At 54.2% G+C, this 17,472-nt stretch overlaps 1 protein-coding gene across 2 annotated transcripts in view; it reads right to left on the bottom strand.

Annotated features, from left to right (window-relative positions):
* The window catches only part of FBLN2 (fibulin 2), an 83,321-nt gene extending 68,802 nt beyond the window's left edge, over window positions 1-14,519 (bottom strand). For both annotated transcript variants that reach the window (XM_063113965.1, XM_063113966.1), the window contains exon 1: window positions 14,444-14,519. The gene's annotated coding sequence lies outside the window, so the exon portion shown is untranslated. The remainder of the gene's footprint in view (window positions 1-14,443) is intronic.
* Window positions 14,520-17,472: the final 2,953 nt, after the last annotated feature.

Here is a 17,472-nt window from a genome sequence, read left to right as displayed (position 1 = left end):
CGTCCAGGGCCCAGGGGACTCAGCAAAGCATCAGGTACATTTAGTGGACACTGTTCCAACAGGGAAGTGGAGCCACACTAGGAATTCAAGAAAGGACTATAGACACTCCTTTCAAGAAGCCTGAGAAAGATTCCAGTCATATAAAGTACAAAACCCCAAAACATCATTTAGGGATTGCAAATGCAGGAGGCCGAACTAGAAAGCCAAGCCGGAGTGCTCGCCATCCCAGTCTAGGGGTGGGTACCTGGTGGGGGAGAAGCGGAGGAACCACGGGGGCTTCCAGGAGCAGGCAGTACCCTCTTGCCTCACCCAGGTGGTGGGTGCCCGAGGGTTTGCTCCCCAACCCTACACTGACTTTTAGGTACTGTTTTGTATGTATGCTTTTTTACAATAGAAGAGACTTTTTCTTTTTCTTTTTTCTTTTAAAGATGACGTGTAAGGGGATCTTAACCCTTGACTTGGTATTGTCAGCACCACGCTCTCCCAAGTGAGCCACGGGCCGGCCCCTGGAAGAGACTTTTTAAAGAAAAGAAAAAAGAAAGAATTACAGTAGTCTACAAAAAGGAAACAAAAGCCAGAGAGGGCGTGGGCACGAGAAATGGAGACGGGAGAGGGGTGTGAAAGTCACCAGTCATCAAAAGCAAGTGATCGGGTTTGGCTTCCGTCTTTAAAACCATATTTTCCTTTATTTCCTTCACTGTAAAAGTCTTAATAACGGATGGCACGATTTGCAAAAACACAAGCCTGGCCGTGAAGGGACGGGTCTAGGAGGGGTCTGTGGTCCTCTCGGTTGGAAGCATGAGCAGGTGGCAGGCCAGGGGAAGGCAGGTGAGGCTGAAGGCACAGGTGGGTTCCCGAGGAGGAGGGGATGCGGGTCCAGAGCGAACCCTGGATGCAAAGTGCTGGCCACACAGTGGGCCCAGGTGGGACGTGGGGCACCGGGGCCCCGGGTGCCTCACAGGCTCGCCAGCCACTGGGGATTTCCTTCAACAGGGTGAGCTCGTGAGAACACCGGGAAAAAGAATCCTTGAAGAGGAACAGCCAGGTTTCTGACCCCTCCCTTCCCTCTCCTCCCTAAAAAAGAAAAAAAAAAAAAAGTAATAAAAAGCTCCTTAAATCTTGGGTGAGAGCTGACCCTACATACACAATCACTAATCTCATTAGCAACATAAGCAGGTGAAAAATTACGAAGATTTAATGTCCGTGACTTTTAATCAACCTTTGAGAAAAGAAAATGTTGCTTTTGGCAGTGGAGGGAGCTGATATTTCCCTTCCCCACAGTCACTCCTCCTGCGAGAGGAAACACCCCAGGGCGGAGCGACAGAGACACCCAGGCCAAGGCTGAGCTCCCCCGTCCCCACCTGGAGCTCCACCCATTAAGTCCCCAGGCCTCTTCCGCGTGGCTTGCTGACTGGGGACTTCTCATCTGTTCACCTCACACGCCTGCTCAAAATCCCTATCAGCTCTGGCCCCTCTGAGAATGTAAGAAAAGCTACAAATAATCCACAGCCATCTCCACCAGAAGAGAAAACACAAACAACGCTCTGTAGCAGGTGTTGGGTGGTTTCTGAGCACAGGACATACTCACCCTCTTTCCAGGAACAGCCTCTGGATCTCATTCCAGGGCCCACACCACGCCACTGTCACTCCAGACCGCACATCCCATTCCCCTCACAACAGTGCCCGACTCGGGATGAACGCCAGGCCAACTAGAGCCCATGAGACCCAACCCAGGCGAGATACTGAGCAAACGGCCTCTCTCTTTCCCTCTGTACTAGGCATGAGATGATTTAATGTTGAGGATCCCTGAAGCCACCTGAAGCCACCTGAAGCCGTCTTGTCACCAGATGGAGACTGTCTGAGGCTGGAGCCAACTTAAAAAAAGATAAGCCAAGAAAAGGAAGAAAGAGAAATGGGGTCACAGTGACAGCTATGGGGCACCTGGATCCAGCCATGCCTGAAGCTAACTGAAAAACTGAACCATGCAATGACATGGACCCATTTTGCTTAAGCTAACTTGGACCAGGTTTTCTGTCATTTGCAACCCTGAGTGCTTGCAACATAGGCAAGCACATACCTAAAACTGTTGTGTTAGGAGTCTCACAGGCTCTCTAGAGTTCACTCATGGACCCCTGGCTGAAGACCTGTGGCCCAAGGATAAAGTGAAAACTCCTAAAGGCAGCATTCAAAGCCTTTCACATCTAGCCTCACGTATCTGTCCTAAACCACCTCCCTCCGTTGCCCTCCATGCACCCAACTCCTGCTGAAGTGGAAGACACCTTCTGGTTCCCAACCCCTCATCTTTGTTCTTATCATTACCCCAACCAGGGTGCCTTCTCTCCTGAAACTCTTCACACACAAACACCACCCCGTACTTTAAGGCCAACCCAAGGGTGTGTGGGTGGGTGGGTGGATGGATGGATTGGGAGGGTGGCTGGATGAATGGATGGATGGATGGACGGATGATTTCATGGGAGGGGTGGATGGATGGATGGATGAGTAAGGTGGGTGGGTGAGTGAATGAGTGTGTGGACGGGTGGGTGAGTGGATGAATGAGATTAATGAATCTGTATGGCCCAAAGGCTACATGGGATGAGTTACGAATGTGAGCATCACTGGCAAGTCACTAAGTTGGGAGCCTCACACTGTAACAACTAAGGTACATGTCCACTCTTTATACAGAAGCACTGTCATTCCTGTGTCCTCCTTTTAGCCTCACAAAGGCCTGAGATCCTAGAAGGTAGGTAGAGGGGTGCTGGCAAGGGACAGGCAGAAAGAGACCCAGACAGACACTGAAAGAGACAAGGACGGGTATCTGTCAGGGAGGCAGAAAGAGAGCAAGACAGAGGGACAGAGAAAAAGAGAGAAACATAGAAACAGAGAGAAGCACACACCGAAAGCCAAACAGGCGATGGAGACAGGCGGGTGGAGCTGGCCGCAGCACACCCAGGCTTCAGCATCTGGAAGGAGGCACCAGCCAGGGAGCGGGAGGCCAGGCCTCTCTGCGACTCCCTCGGGCCTTTGCCGTGCCAGCGCCCCAATTCATTTGCACGGCCCTGAACGTTAGGAATTTCTCGGGGCTGCCAGTGAGGCGGCCAGTGAGCAACGAATGGCGGAGTCGGGCCCAGCCTGCCGTGGGAGCCTTGGAGGCCCCCCAAGGCAGTCTGCAGCTGCCCCTGAGCAAAGAGGACGGCAAGCAGCACTGAGCTCTGGACTCCCAGAGGTCGGGGCTCAAATGTGCACCCAGCTCTACCCCTAGGCTGCTGGGCGACTCAGAGCACATGGCCCCCGAGCAGCCACACTTTCACCTGCCAAATGGGCCCAGCCACAGCAGCCTCTCAGCAACGCTGGGAAGACTCAAGGAGATGATGTAAAGACTCTGGCACCATGCCTGGCAAACAAGAGGCACTCAATAAATGTTCAGTTTTGTTTTTTTTTTTTTAAAGATGACCGGTAAGGGGATCTTAACCCTTGCCTTGATGTTGTCAGCACCACGCTCACCCAGTGAGCTAACCAGCCATCCCTGTATGGGATCCGAACCCATGGCCTTGGTGTTATCAGCACCACACTCTCCCAAGTGAGCCATGGACCAGCCCTAAAAGTTCAATATTAGAAAAAGAATTGGAGCTCCTCCAGCTACTCTAAACCTCTCACAGTTCCTCAAACCTGCCCATTCCTTTGCAAAGGCTGTTCCCTCTGCCAGACACACCTTTCTTCCCCTTAGCAAACTCCTATTCATCTCTAAAGACTCAACTTAATATCCCTTCCTCTGGGAAACCTTTCCTCAGAGCTCAGTGCTACCTCTCTGTGACCTTTGGCACTTGCATACAAAGATCTTGGATCTTCAGGGTTCACAGACAAAAAAGAATGACAAAACAAGAGGTTTAGAGCAAACCCTCAGAGAGCAACACACTGCCTGCATCTCCATCTCTTGGGGTAAGTGTGGTTGGGCTGGAAGTCAGGACCCCAGAGCCCCCAGTCCCTCTCTACAACTCCCTGTTTTAACATGAACTATCCCAGATCATGACTAGCTGCTATTACTCATGCTAGAACATCTTCGCATTCCCTTTGAATGAGTCCACCGTGGGAGGCAGGGATGGGAAAGAGATGTGCTGGCTGTTTATGTAGAGCAGGCCAGAGATACTCCGGGATCTCCTCCCCCTTCTCCTGCTAAGAGCACCTCAATTTTCCTCTGGTGAACCCCCCTCTCCCACTTTCAGGCTACACGGACCACTAGATGGCCAATGACAGGTCTCCCTCCCCTATCCACAGTGACTGGTCAGGGACAGTCACACAACCCAGTCATATATGACTATGCTTAAGTTCCTGGAAAAGGGGGTTTCCTTGCTCCAGCCTGGAGCTGCTGGGCCAACTGACTACCATGTGGCAGAGCCAGCCTGAGAACACTGCAACATGGAGAAAAGCAGAGCAAGAGATGAGACACGGTCCTGATGGTCTCTTTAGAGCTCCTGGATACAGCCATGCCTGAAGCTAGACCCTGTACTTTTTAGTTCCATAACTTTTTTGCTTAAATTGTACTTTATATTACCTGCAATCAAAATTCAGAAGGTCCCCGATTTATAACGGTTCAACAATTTTTTGACTTTACAATGGTACAAAAGCAATATGCATTCGGTAAAAACTGAACTTCAAATTTTGAATTCTGACCTCTTCCCATACTAGCAATAGGTGTATTAAACCATTTTCAACTTACAATATTTTCAGCTCACCATAGGCTTATCAAGATGTGACCCCATCGTAAGTTGAGCAGATCCGTAATCCTGACATTCACGACAATAAAGAAGAGTAACAACCTTCTTGTGTCTGTTGCTGGCTGGACCCCAAGACTGTGTGAGTTTCTGGAGTTACTAGACTTTGTCCCTCCAGGAGTCCCCTCTTGCAGTGTCAGGCTGCTTCTCTCAATCCCCCTTCTCAGGGAATGGCTCTGAAGGGGCCCCGAAGCCACATCAGCATCAGGTGGCATGACCCCGCCACCACAAACTGGCCCAGGGCAATGCCTTGCCAAGCTGGGCCAATCAGAGCCCTTGCCTGGGCTGGTGAGGCACAGACCACCTGCACTGGGAGAAATGATGAGCTCCAAAGCCCCCAAGCCAAGGGTGGGCACGTTTCCTGCCATGTGGTAGACGTCGTTTTGAGACTCAACCAGGCTCACAGAGAAAAGCAGAAACAAAAGAAAGATGGGGCATGAGGAAGTCCTGGTGGCTGCAGCTCTACCCAGGGCCAATGAGTCGCTAGACCTTCCCCGACCATGTAGTGGAGCCCCCTGCATCCACTGAGGGGCCTTAAACACAGAGAGGCCCATGGGAAGGAGGCCGCATTCCCAGCAGTGGACAGGCCCACTGCCGAAGCCAGGAGCAGGGGAAGTCAAGCCCAGGTCAGGGGTGGATTACGTCGCCATGGCTCAGGCCCCACCAGCCCCGTGGGACCCTCTGAGGTTTGCAGCTGAGGAGGTCACTCCTCCCGCCCCATACCCAGGAAGCCACAGCCATCCCAAGGAGGTGTGCGTGGGCTGGGCACATCCTACCTTGGAGTCACGGTGGGGCGATTCAGGAAAAGGCAGGTGGTATTCCGTCCTTTCCATCCTTAGCAGTTTATTAAACCAGTCTGCTATAGACTGAATATTTGTGTCCTCCCACACCAAATTCATACATTGAAGCCCTAACCCCAGTGGGATGGTATCGGAAGGTGGGGCCTCTGGAAGGTAACTAGGTTTAGATGAGGTCCTGAGGGTGGGGCCACACGATGATGGGAGAAGTGCCCTTAGAAGAAGAATAGAGACTAGAACTCTCTCTCTCTCTTCTGCTTGTAAAGACATAGCAAGAAGACAGAAGCCAGGAAGAGAGCTCTAGCCAGGAACCGAATCTGGGGCACCTTGATCTTGGACTTCCAGCTCCCAGAACTGTGAGAAATAAATATTTGTTGTTTAGGCCCCCCAGTCTGTGGTATTCTGTTATAGCAGCTGGAGCCAACTAAGACACAGTCTTAGGTACAGAGCTAGGGGAATACAGGACAATTCTAGCGCCACATGACAACAGGGACCAGCCACTGCCTGAGAGCCAGGGGCTTGGTCTCAGAGAACACATCCCTGCTGGAGGGGTGGAGCCTCCTCTCACGGCTCATTCCCAACACAAAATATGCCAAGGAGTCCCCAGAAGATGGAAGGTGTGCAATGACCAGCCAGAGGGGCCATCCCAGTTGGGCTATCCCAGTGGGGCTAGGGATGACTGTGCATGGTAGCATCCAATTCCAAGTGTAGACATCAGGATCGGTGGTCTGTGGTGAGGATTTTTCCCCTTCTAGCTCTCCTCTAGCCAATCGATATCAGAGACTGTCTCTGGGAAGCACTGGTGTGCCTTTGACATCGCTCGGGCACCTGCCAACGTCTTCTTTAACAAAGAAAGAGCCCAGGCCTGTGGCAGGGAACAGAAGGTGGCTGGGACTTAAGGAACTGCTTAGTTAGTGCTGTATTTATTTTTATAGGTATTGCTGATTTAGAGCAAGTGATCCTGATTTTTATCTACAGCTGTGATGAAAGGTTTCCTTTTAAAGTAAGTATGAACAAAACGGGGGACAGATTTTTTAAAATACTGTAATATTAAGTATGACGAAAATGCAGAGGAGGTAGGAGGGCACAGCCAGACACATGGTGGTTAAACTCATCACCACTTTATCAGAAGAGAAAGCCAATATCCGCTGGTCCCCCTATGGAGCCTGCGACTATCAACCCTGTGATCAGATAACAGCCACCAACGCCCCTGGGACACCCGTGAGTCAGACAAGGTGGTGAAATTAATTTGCTTCCAAGGACATGAGGCAACATGGAGACACAGGTGCTCAGCAGGCACCAAGCCATGAGCACGGCTCATCTCTCCACTCCCAAAGATGGGGAAAGTTGTCTACAAAACCGCAGAGGTGAGCAGGGGTCTTCAGTGTGAGTGAGTGAGTGAGTGAGTGAGTGAGTGAGTGAGTGAGTGAGTGTGTGTGTGTGTGTGTGTGTGTGTGTGTGTGTGTGTGTGTGTGTCAGCGGCCAGCGAGTGTGTGGTATAGCTGTGCCTTCGAGGGGTTAGCACATGTCAAGACCCCCATCCTGGATGCCCCAGCCCTGTGCTGTCCTGCTGCCCACCCTCCCCTGGCTCAGACTACAGGCTGGGGAGGTGTGTTCAGGGCTCCTTAGAGTTCTCCACTGCAATTTTTTTTAATGTTGTATTTTCATTTTGAGGAGACTCTAAGAAGAATAGAACTTTCTGGATCACCCAGAAGCTCACTCAGGACCAAGGACGGGACTGGGAAATCAGGGCCAGGAAGGGGGTCCCAGGCTGAGGAGGGAAGAACTCTGGGAGGCTTGTCAAGCACTGCTGTGCCCCAGCCACGGGGCTGAGGGCCGGCCCCAACACATGACGGCGTCTCAGACCAGGAGAGGCAAACGTGATGGGAGAGATGGCCCCGTGCTCAAGGAACTGGCTAATGCACACTAACTCAGTGCTGTCTACTTACCCAAAGCTTGCTTGGGGCTTTCCATTCATCCCTCAGTCTCCACACCAACCCTACAACGGGAGCACTACCACCAGGCCCATTCTACAGATGGAGAAACTGAGGCTGGGAGAGAAAACCCTCACTGCCCAGGGTCCTGTGACTCAGGCCCAAGCGGGCGCTGGATGCCCTCCAAGTTCCCCACAGGCTGGCAGGTCCCTCACCACACTTCAGAGCCCTCTCTACACACTGCAGGTCATTTCCGGGCACCAAATGCCAGCAGAGCCAGAGGGTCAACCCTGATTTACAGAGGAGCAAACCGAGATGGCCTGGGACCAGCAGGGCCTGCCTGTGCAAAGACTCCCGTGGCCGCAGCACATGCGTGCTCCCTGCCCTCCCTCTGGGCCTGGCAAGGCTCCCAACATCCCCCAGCCCAGGGCAGGGCGGGTGGGTGGCACCACTTCCTCAACAGCACTGAGACTTGGGCAGGGACACTCTGGCTGCCTACAATACAGTCCCTCTCAGAAAAGCCAGGTTCCCCACCCTTGAGGAAGGAAATAACCTTTCCCCAAACCAGCACTTTCTTTGCAACAATCTCCATATACGAGAAGAGAGAGAGGCATTTTTGCAACATTTCCAAATTCCAATAACTGTGAGGACAATGGTATAAAATGACGCATGGCTTGACCCAAGAGGGGCCCTGGGAAGGGACGTGCCAGAAGAAGGTGAATCAGAGGTGGGGGTGGGCCGCTGGTGCCCATAATCAAGGGTGCTCATGGGGGGCAGGATCTGGGGGTGGGCAGAAGTGGCTACTGCCCCGGTTCTTCCTCCTCACTCACTTTGCAACTGCAGCAGGTCCCTCTCTGAGCCTCAGTTTCCCTGCCCTGTCACACTCACAAGCCTCCCACCTGCCATCTTGCCCCCTCCATTCCTATCCCCACACCTGGGCCACAGAGAGAACCTCCTACCTCACAGGTCTGGCCATGTCCATCCCCTGCTCAGAATGCCCTGAGCTGCCCATCACCTGCTCTCAGACCAGGACTGGAGGTCCTCAGTTTTCAAGGTCCAATCCACCACCCCAGCCTTACTTCCCACCTCTCCTCCAACTCCCTCCCCCAACAAAAGAAGCCAGACTTCCTCCCATGTCTCCCTCACCCCTCTACCTTATGTCACAGTGCCTGCACTACCTTTTCCAGGAAGCCCTCCCTGACCACCCCCAGGCTCAGCTGGATGCCCCTACAGCTCCCATGGCCCTCGCACTCTCCTCCAGGACAGCCTGACCAAAGCATTCAAGAACTGCCTGGGTGGGGGTCTCTGGGATGGCCGTGGGAGGGACCCTGTGTTCTCCCCGCTCTGTGCACCAGCCCAGAGGCTATTGCCAGCACTGTGGGGTGAAAGAGAACCCAAGGCCCTGGGCATGGAATTTCAGGGAGCTGCTAACCCAAGAACCCCAACTCCAGCAAGCCCCTCCCTGTTGCTCCCACACAATGCCCAGACAAGGTTCCTAACCTTCCTGGAGTGAGACCACCAGTCCACCACTCCCCTTTGCCCCTTAATGACCAGCTGTAAGTCTCCAGCCTTTAAAATCTCAATCAGGCCTCACCCGTCCCTGAATCAGAATGCTCCAGTGGGTTCTCATCACACCTAGTGACTGGCCCTGGCCCATCTCCTTAATTGCCCTCCTCCCCCAACCCCTCACTCACAGAGGGTCCTGTCCTGCAGCTGTTCACGGTCATTTGCCCCTGCTGTGCCCTCTGTCTGATGTCCCTTCCCCCAGCACTGCCCTGGTCTGGGTCCCTGCCTCCACTGACACTCTACCTAAAACAGCCCAGCCCACCCCCAACCCCTCCTGGCATGCATGGCCAGCAGAGGCATCCCAGTGCACGTCAATTCTTCTCCCGTCTGTGTCTCTCACCAGAAGTGAGTTCCGTGGAGGTGGAGGATGTCATCTTGGTCACTGCACTATCCCCAGAGCTTAGAACAGTGTCCAGCACCCAGTAGGTGCCCAATAAATACCTGTTGGATGAAGGAATGAGTGCTCTCATTTCCTCTTTCCAACAGCCCTGAGAAACAGGGATTATGACACCTAGTTTACAGAGGAGGAAACTGAGGCACAGAAGCGCAAGTCATGGCCCCAAGGCAGCACGGTGTGTGAGCTGGGATCGGAACCTTGTAGGATGCCAAAGCAGGGACTTCCCTGAACCCAGCTGCTCCCTGCCCAGGAGCCAGGCCTGGACCTGTCCCTAAGCTCCAGGCCAGTGGGGCAGATCAAGGAAACAGGCTCCTGACAGAATGTTAAATGCAAGGTGTCCACCCCAGGAAGAGCCCACAGTCAGTCTCCAAAAGGAAACACCCGCAGGAAAAGAGGCGAAGAAAGGGGTGGGTGGGAAAGAGGGGGACCTTTTGTACACTGGCCAATCTTTGCAAAAAGTGACTTTGTGCCATATAATTATAATCACAATGGAAAATTTCACACGCCATGCCAGGAAGAAGTCTGTTCAACAACAAGGTCAGTAACTCAGGGAATTTTGAAACCACCTTAAACACTGTCACTTAAAACTCACAAATGAACATTCACCCACCACCTTTTAATTTTGTGTAATGTTTTGAGCAGGGAATACAGTGACACAGTTCAAAAACCAGAAAAATAACAAGGCACACAGTGGCACACCTCACCATGCACCACTCCCCTCCCAGGACCACCCACAGGTAACCACTGAAACCAGCTCCTGGTGCTTCCCCTGGGGTTTGTTTTCGCACATACAAGCAAACATGAACTTATATTCTTATCTTACACAAGAGGTGCATACTTTACACCCGACTCAGCACCTTGTTTTCTTCTCAACAGATCTTAAAGATCTGTGCATAGAGAGAATCCTGATTTTTCACAGCTGCATAATATTCCACTGTAAGGATGTGCCATCATCTATTTAACTATTGTGCATCACACTGGATCTCAGTATCTGTCAACAAGCCTGTCTCCCCCAGCCGCCTGTAGCTTCCCACTGGCCTGCCCCCCAGCATGGGGCCTGGCAGGGCCAGCCCCAAAAACGGCCAGCAGCCAGCTCAGCCCTTCTGCCAACATCCCCTGGGCAGACGCGCAAACCCCCTTGATCTCACAGCTAGCGAGGATTCCTAAAACAGAAATGAATCTCACTATTCCCTGGCTCAAGATTTTTCAGGGGCTTTCAAACCCCCTCCCCCACGCCCTCTCCAACTCCTCTGTCCCCTTTCTCCACCCTCTCCCAGCTCTAGCCTCCTCCCACCTGGGCCCTTTGCACTAGCCATGCCCCCTTGCTACTCCTAGCTCAGACCAGAAATCCCCTCCTCCCACTGGCCTTCCCTGCCCACCTGGATCTCGCTGAACAACTGGCTTCACCTCCTCAGCACCATTATGAAATCAACTTCTTAGTTCATCTCTTTGTGGCCTCATCCCACCTCACCCCAACTAGAATAGAAGCAGCATGGGCAGAAAGACGGTGTCTGTGCTGTCCTCCGTGAGCACCCTACCCAGACTGTGCCTGACCTAGCACACACAGGTGACTCCTGCGTCAGCCCAGGAGGGCCAGGCCTCTGGCAGCAGCTCCCACCTGCTGCAGCTGGTCCTGCCAGCCTTATGGAGGTCCACAGGGCTGGCAGAGCAGAGCACCCAGAATCCCCTCCCAGGCTAGAACTGCATCCCAGTGAACGGCCTTCAACTGGGGGATGCCCTTCAGAGTTCAGGAAGCCAGAGAGGTGGACCACACCCAACTTCCCCTACACAGCAGTCCCAGAATTCCATCCCCCACCTCCCCACCAAGGACCATGAGCACTGGAAACCCATCAGAAGCATCCACTTTACAGAAGGGGAGACCGAGGCCCCTGAGAAGGAAGGGACAGGCCCTGGGACACACAGTGGCCAGCAGCAGACCAGCTCCTGCTTAGGGCCATCTGCACCACTGTGCTCAGCCAGGCCTAGCACCCTCCTCCCCGGTAGGAAGGAAAATGAAAAAGCCATGTTCTGCCCTCTCAGGGAGGTACAGGGAAGGGGCCAGGGCCTGCCCACCACCACCAAGTCCCATGTGCTCCTAAAGGGCCTGGTCTTCATTCACCCAGGAGCCACATATTACAGAGGCATTTAGTTTGCATGAATTCAGCCACATTTGAATGGCAAACAAGAGAGCAGAGGCTCACAAGGATGCAGACTTAGAATAAAGCAGCGACTGCCCCCAGCCACCCACCCAGTCACATAAGCCAGGAGCTGGACACCAGCTGTCCCTCTGCCTGATGCAGGTCCCCTGAGTCCCTCTCTGTGTGGAGTATCTCATCTGCCAAGGCCAACCAGGGCTTCGACAGAAAAAGGCTCACACCCCACAGTTCCTAAACACTGCATCTGGTGTCCAAGAGGACACACCACAATGTTCCAAGGCCCTACACAGACTCACCCAGACTCAGCGGTCCCCACCTGGTGACTAGGGGGTCTCGGTGAATGTGACCGTCAAGACTCGGGCAGCAACCCTGCGCTGGGTTTTCTAGCCAGTTAAAAGGATCCGTAATGGCCACACAGGCTGTGTGCAACCTCCGCCTTAGAAACTGCATTTAGCTCCACCCTAACCCCTACAGAGAACACAGTTTCATTTTTCTCAGTCATGCCATCGGCATTTATTAAGCACCTACTGTGTGTCAGGTGTGGATGGGGCTCGGAATTCCCCCCAGGGTCAATGAGATTGAGTCCTCCCTCTCATGGCTCTCTGAAAGAGCTTTGCTTTATAGTCAGAAAACCCTGGGTTGAAATCCCAGCTCTTCCACTTGCTTGCTGGGAGACCTCTTCTGAGCCCCCCTTTCCTCATCTGTCAAATAAGGGTAAGAACATGGCCTTGCAGGAGGGTTGACAGGAAGAAAAGCGATAGGCAAGGCCCAACTCATGTCTGGCAGGGCCCCTTCCTTCCTCTCATGGGGACCCCAGGCCACCATCCCCCACCACCCAGCAGAAAGTACCTGCCACCAGCACAAAGACGCCTGTGGTCCAGGCCCATGGCCACTATTCACTGCTCCAGTGACAAGGCCTTGAATGGTATGAGGCTCACCAGGCTTCCCCAGCCATTGGTGGGGGGAACTAGCCTGGGCCCACCCTAGAGGTGGAAAATGCAGCAAAACCAGCCCAACATACACAGCAGTCAGAGCCAAGACAGAGGCCTGTGCAGGCCAGGCAAGCAGGCCGGGTGGGGACTGCGGCCAGAAGGCGCTCCTGCCCCATCCCCAGGCGCAGCAGGAGGCAGCACCAGCAACGGGTGCCACAAGGGAATGCAGACCCTGAACTGCCAGACCCCGTGATTTTTCAAGAGAAGACGGAAATCCGGACTTTTATGTGAGACCCTGCCAATTTGTAAATGCTGGCAGCTAATTACATTTTTAAAAATAATAATAACATGGTGAGAGCCAAACAAAACATGCAGAGCCAGCCACAGCCAGGGCTGGCAGGTTTGTGCCCTGGAATAAGACTCTTTGACTTCATCCCCTGCCCATTCCCCATCACACAGCACTGGATGCAGGAAGGAGAGGAGGGCAAGAAGTCGAGGCAGCCCTCAGGGCAACAGCTCCCAGTACCCCCTTCCTTCTGGTGTGGCATCTTCGCCCCTACTTTCCATGTGGGGAAGGAGAGGCCCAGAGCCCCCATCAGTCACAAACCCGAGGTAACACCCCCCCAGATGCCACCCGGCTCATCGGGGCACCATTCTTCAGGAGCTCTGGGTGAACACAAGCACCCAAACTGCCCATTTTGCTTTTTCTTTTTCTGGTCTGTCAGGGCGCATCTGCTGACTCAGACCAGCTTCAGGCTGGCACAAGTGGCCTCCACAAAGTTGAGATGGGACGAGGCCCAGTGACAGCAAAGAAGTGAGGGAGAGCACCCCTAATTGGGAGAACAGGCAGGGGGCGATGAGGAGTCAGGCCACCCCTGAAGGCTGAGCCCTTCCTGTGCTCCCCACAGCCACCCAGGCCCCTCCTGGGTAAGGAAGCTCCAGCCAAGAGCAACGCCCGCCTGCCGCCTCGCTCTCCCCAAGACTCCAGCTCCCACCCCACACCACCCAGGACGGCCACCAAGACTGTGCCCGTGGAGGAGGGGGTGAGCGCTCAGGACTGTGTGTGTGAGAGTCACAGTGTGTGTGGCACTTGGAGTGCGGGGCTGTTTGTGTCTCCAGGTATGTGAGAGACACATGTGTAACACATGTGATGGAGATATGCGTGTGACAGACACCCACGTGTGGCAGACGTGTGGGTGAGTCAGAGGCACACCAGTCTAATAACAGACACAACTGTCTGATAGAGGCATGTGTGCCGGAGGGACGCCTGTGTGCAAGGCACGTGTGTATGAAGCATGTGTGTGCAAAACGAACGTGTGAGAGAGATGAGCTGAGGAGCCAGTGTGCAAGAGAGATTCTGGGCTTAGGGAAGAGGGTGGGGGGTTCTGAGCGTGAAACTGAGAGACTGGGGGGATGGGGTGACCTGGATGGCTAGTGTGCCTATGCAGAGTGTGCAAGAACTTCTGCTGATGTGAGTGCATGGGCTGCAGTGAGTGTGACTTGGGGATGGGAATAGTGACCCGTGAGGGGGGTGCCACACCGAGGGGCCCTAGTCTTCCTGCTCTGGGGTGGTCACCTGGCCTCCGGACTGGAGGGATGGCCGTGGGGCAAAGCTGGGGGAAGGGATCAAGAGAGGGGCCCTGCAGGGGTGGGGGGAGCAGCACTGGGGGCGCGGGGCGGCCGACCTGGCGGGATGGGAGGCGCGCCCGCAGGTCCCGGGGGCCCCCATTCCGAGCCGTCCTCAGTGCCCGCCTCTGTACAGTGGGGCCCGGGGCGCTGCGCTCGGGCGCCGTCCCCGCGGCCGGGACCGGGAAAGCGAGACCTGGGCGGGCCGGCGTCGCGGCTGCAGGCGGGGGTGCAGACCCCAGGCCGCAGGGTCCGCGTGCACTCACCGCGGGGCGCTCCGCGCGGCGCCGTCCGTCTGTCCGTGCGTCCGTGCACCCGGCCGTCGGCGAGTCCGCAGACCGGGCGCCCCCGGCTGTGTGCGGCGCGGGCGGGGCGGGGACGCGCAGGGGCGGGACGAGCCGGCCCCCTCCCCAGCGGGCGGTCTAGACCCCGCCCCGGAGGCGGAGGCAGGGGAGGGGGCCGAGCCGGCTCCACTCCTGGGCGGGATGCATGAACCCTGGCCCCGAAACCGCCCTGAGGCCGCCCAGCGCGCTCTCCGCGGAGCCGCGAGCACTCCCCGACCGCTCCCTGCAACCCTCTTCCCCATCCGATCTAAACTGAGTTTCAGATCTGGCACTGCTGCCCACCGGCTAGGGGGCTTCGGCCCCGGGACCTCAGCCAGCCTGAGTCTCACTGTCCCCACCTGGAAGATAGACCCAGTAACCTTGGCCACGTAGTGAGGGCCTGAGGGACCTGGGTACAAAACTGCCAAGAGGCAGGCCGGTCAGAGGCCGGTCCCGCCTGGACCCAGCCCCCCAGCCCTTTGCTTCCTCCCCTGGGGGCTCCCAGCACACGTGGCCTGCCTGCAGAACACCGCTGCTACTGCAGGTCCTTGCCCAGACGGTTCCGAGCCCCCAGCTTTGGGAAGTCTAGGCTTGTCCTTTTTCTCAACCCAACTCTGCTGCCTATGATCACTGTGTGACCTCAGCCAAGCCTTGACCTCTCTGAGCCCAGTCTCTTGCCCCCTGTTGATGGAAGACATGGAGAACCCTGTCATGCCCCCAGCACATGGCCCCAACTGGTATGAACACTCACCATTGTACCCTGACTCCCACCCTGAGGGCAGGCGGAGCATCCCACATCTGGTCCCACTCACCACCATCAGCAGACTTGCAGCCTGTGCCTGGTTAAGAGGCCCTTTTGGGGAGCAGGCAGTTGGCAAGGGGCTGCTTCCCAGGTCCTTCCTACTGGCCAAGGGCACAAAAACCCCACCCCAAAACCTACAAAAGCAAAATCTGGCCCTGCCAGACTAGGGCAAGCATTCCAATGCCAGAGCAGCCCATGTGGAAGGGGGACTGGCCTAGAACCTACTGGGCCCTGCAGGCCTGAACTCTGGCACAGGGACCCCAAGCCCAAGTCCCTTCCCCAGCACCAACGTTGGGTCCCAAAGGCTAGCCAGGCCTGAGCAGAGGCAGGCTGGGGGAGCACTGTCCTTCCATCTCTGTCTGGGTGTCTCTTTTCTCTGCCTCTTCATCTGAGTCGATGTCTTTGTCTCTCTCTTTTTTTCTTTATTGTAGTGAAATTCACATGATGTAAAATTCACCATTTTAACCATTTTAAAGAGTTCTATTCAGTGGCATTTAGAATGTTCACAACTTTACCTCCTTCTCTCCCTCTCTCTGGGTGTCTGTCACTGTGACTCAATCTCTCTCCACAGCTTGGTGTCCCATTCCCTCTCTCTCTCTCATGTATCATCTATCATGTCCCTCTCTCTCTCTCAGGGTGTCTCCCACTCTTCTCTTCTGTGTCTCTTTCTGTGTCTGCATCTCTGTTCTAATGTCAGCGTGTCTCTCCATCTCACTCTGCATGTCACTTTTGGTCTCTGCATCTCCCTCTGACTCTGTCTCCTGGTTTCTGTGTGTCTGTCAGTCGTGGGGCCACAGAGGCAGCAACTGCCACTCTCTACCTGGTTACTCAGCTGCATTCTCTTCAGAGTACTTGTCACTGGCTGGGTTTTTTATTTGTTTATAAATGACTGTTGGTAGGATAGCTTGGTAGTTAAGAACTTCACCACACACCAGCTGTGTGACCCTGAGCAAGTTACTTCACCTCTCTGGGCTTTGATTTCCTCGATTGTAAAATGAGCATAATGACATCAGGACCTGTCTCTTGGGGTTTTGGGGAAGATCAAATGAATTGAAATATAAAAGCACAGATGCTCCTTGACTTATATGGGGTTACATCCTAATAAGCCCGTCGTAAGTTGAAAATATCACAAGTCAAAACCGCATTTAATATGCCAAACCGATCGAACATCACAGCTTAGTCTGGCCTATCTTAAAAGTGCTCAGACACTTGTATTAGCTTACAATTGAGCAAAATTATCTGACATACACCCCATTTTATGATAAAGTGTTGAATATCTCACATCGTTTATTGAATGCTGTACTGAAAGGGAGAAAAAAAAACCAGAATGGTTGCACGGACACTCGAAGTACAGTTCCCGCTGAGTCACTTTCACACTCTCATAAAGTCGAAAAACCGTAAGTTGAAGTCTGGACCATCTGCACTTTGAACAAGATTTGACCTGAGGGTAGTGCTCCTTAAAAATCTGATGAGTGAGTAAGTGACAGATTGAATTCTTCCTTCTGTCAACAAGAGTGGTGGCCTTGGGCGCTAGAAGGTGCCCTGCTGCTAGACCCTGGACAACTCTGTCCTCTAACAAGGCTTCCTCTCATGCTGCAGGTCCTGGGCCTGGGGAAGAGAGTCAGGGAGCTGAGACTGAGATTCAGGGCTTCCACAAGATAAAGTGGGGACACTTCCATTCTCTGTTATCTGAGCTGGAGATGTGGCCAAAAGGCAGCCGTCCCCTTGGAGCCCTGCCAGGGCTGTTATCTAAGAAAGAATTCACATCACCCACCAGGAATTTGGGGCCCAGGGCCTGGACCAGACATGGTTGGAGGAAGTTTCAGGCTGATAAGGTGGAGTCAGGATGGTCATAGTGGGCAATGGAGTTATTTACATCTGTGACAATCTCACCATATCCTGGGCACCGAGGCACCAAGGCCAGTGGGAGTGGGGCTCACCTGCACCACCTGGCCAACCCTGATGGGGAAGAGAAGGCTCACTGGGTTTCCTGGGTCTATGTCCTTGCTGGGTAGCCCGAGGGAGGTCACTGTGCCACTCTGAGCCTCAGTCCTGACCTCCAAAAAATGAGAGTAACCTAATAATAATTCCATACAATAATAAAGGACTAGGAGCATGGGCTCTGGGACCAAATGGCCTTGGTTTAAATCCACATCCTCCCTGTGTGATC

Source organism: Cynocephalus volans, chromosome 11 (assembly GCF_027409185.1).
Source record: "Cynocephalus volans isolate mCynVol1 chromosome 11, mCynVol1.pri, whole genome shotgun sequence".
NCBI lineage: Eukaryota > Metazoa > Chordata > Mammalia > Dermoptera > Cynocephalidae > Cynocephalus > Cynocephalus volans.
This window is presented reverse-complemented; position numbering and strand designations above follow the sequence as displayed.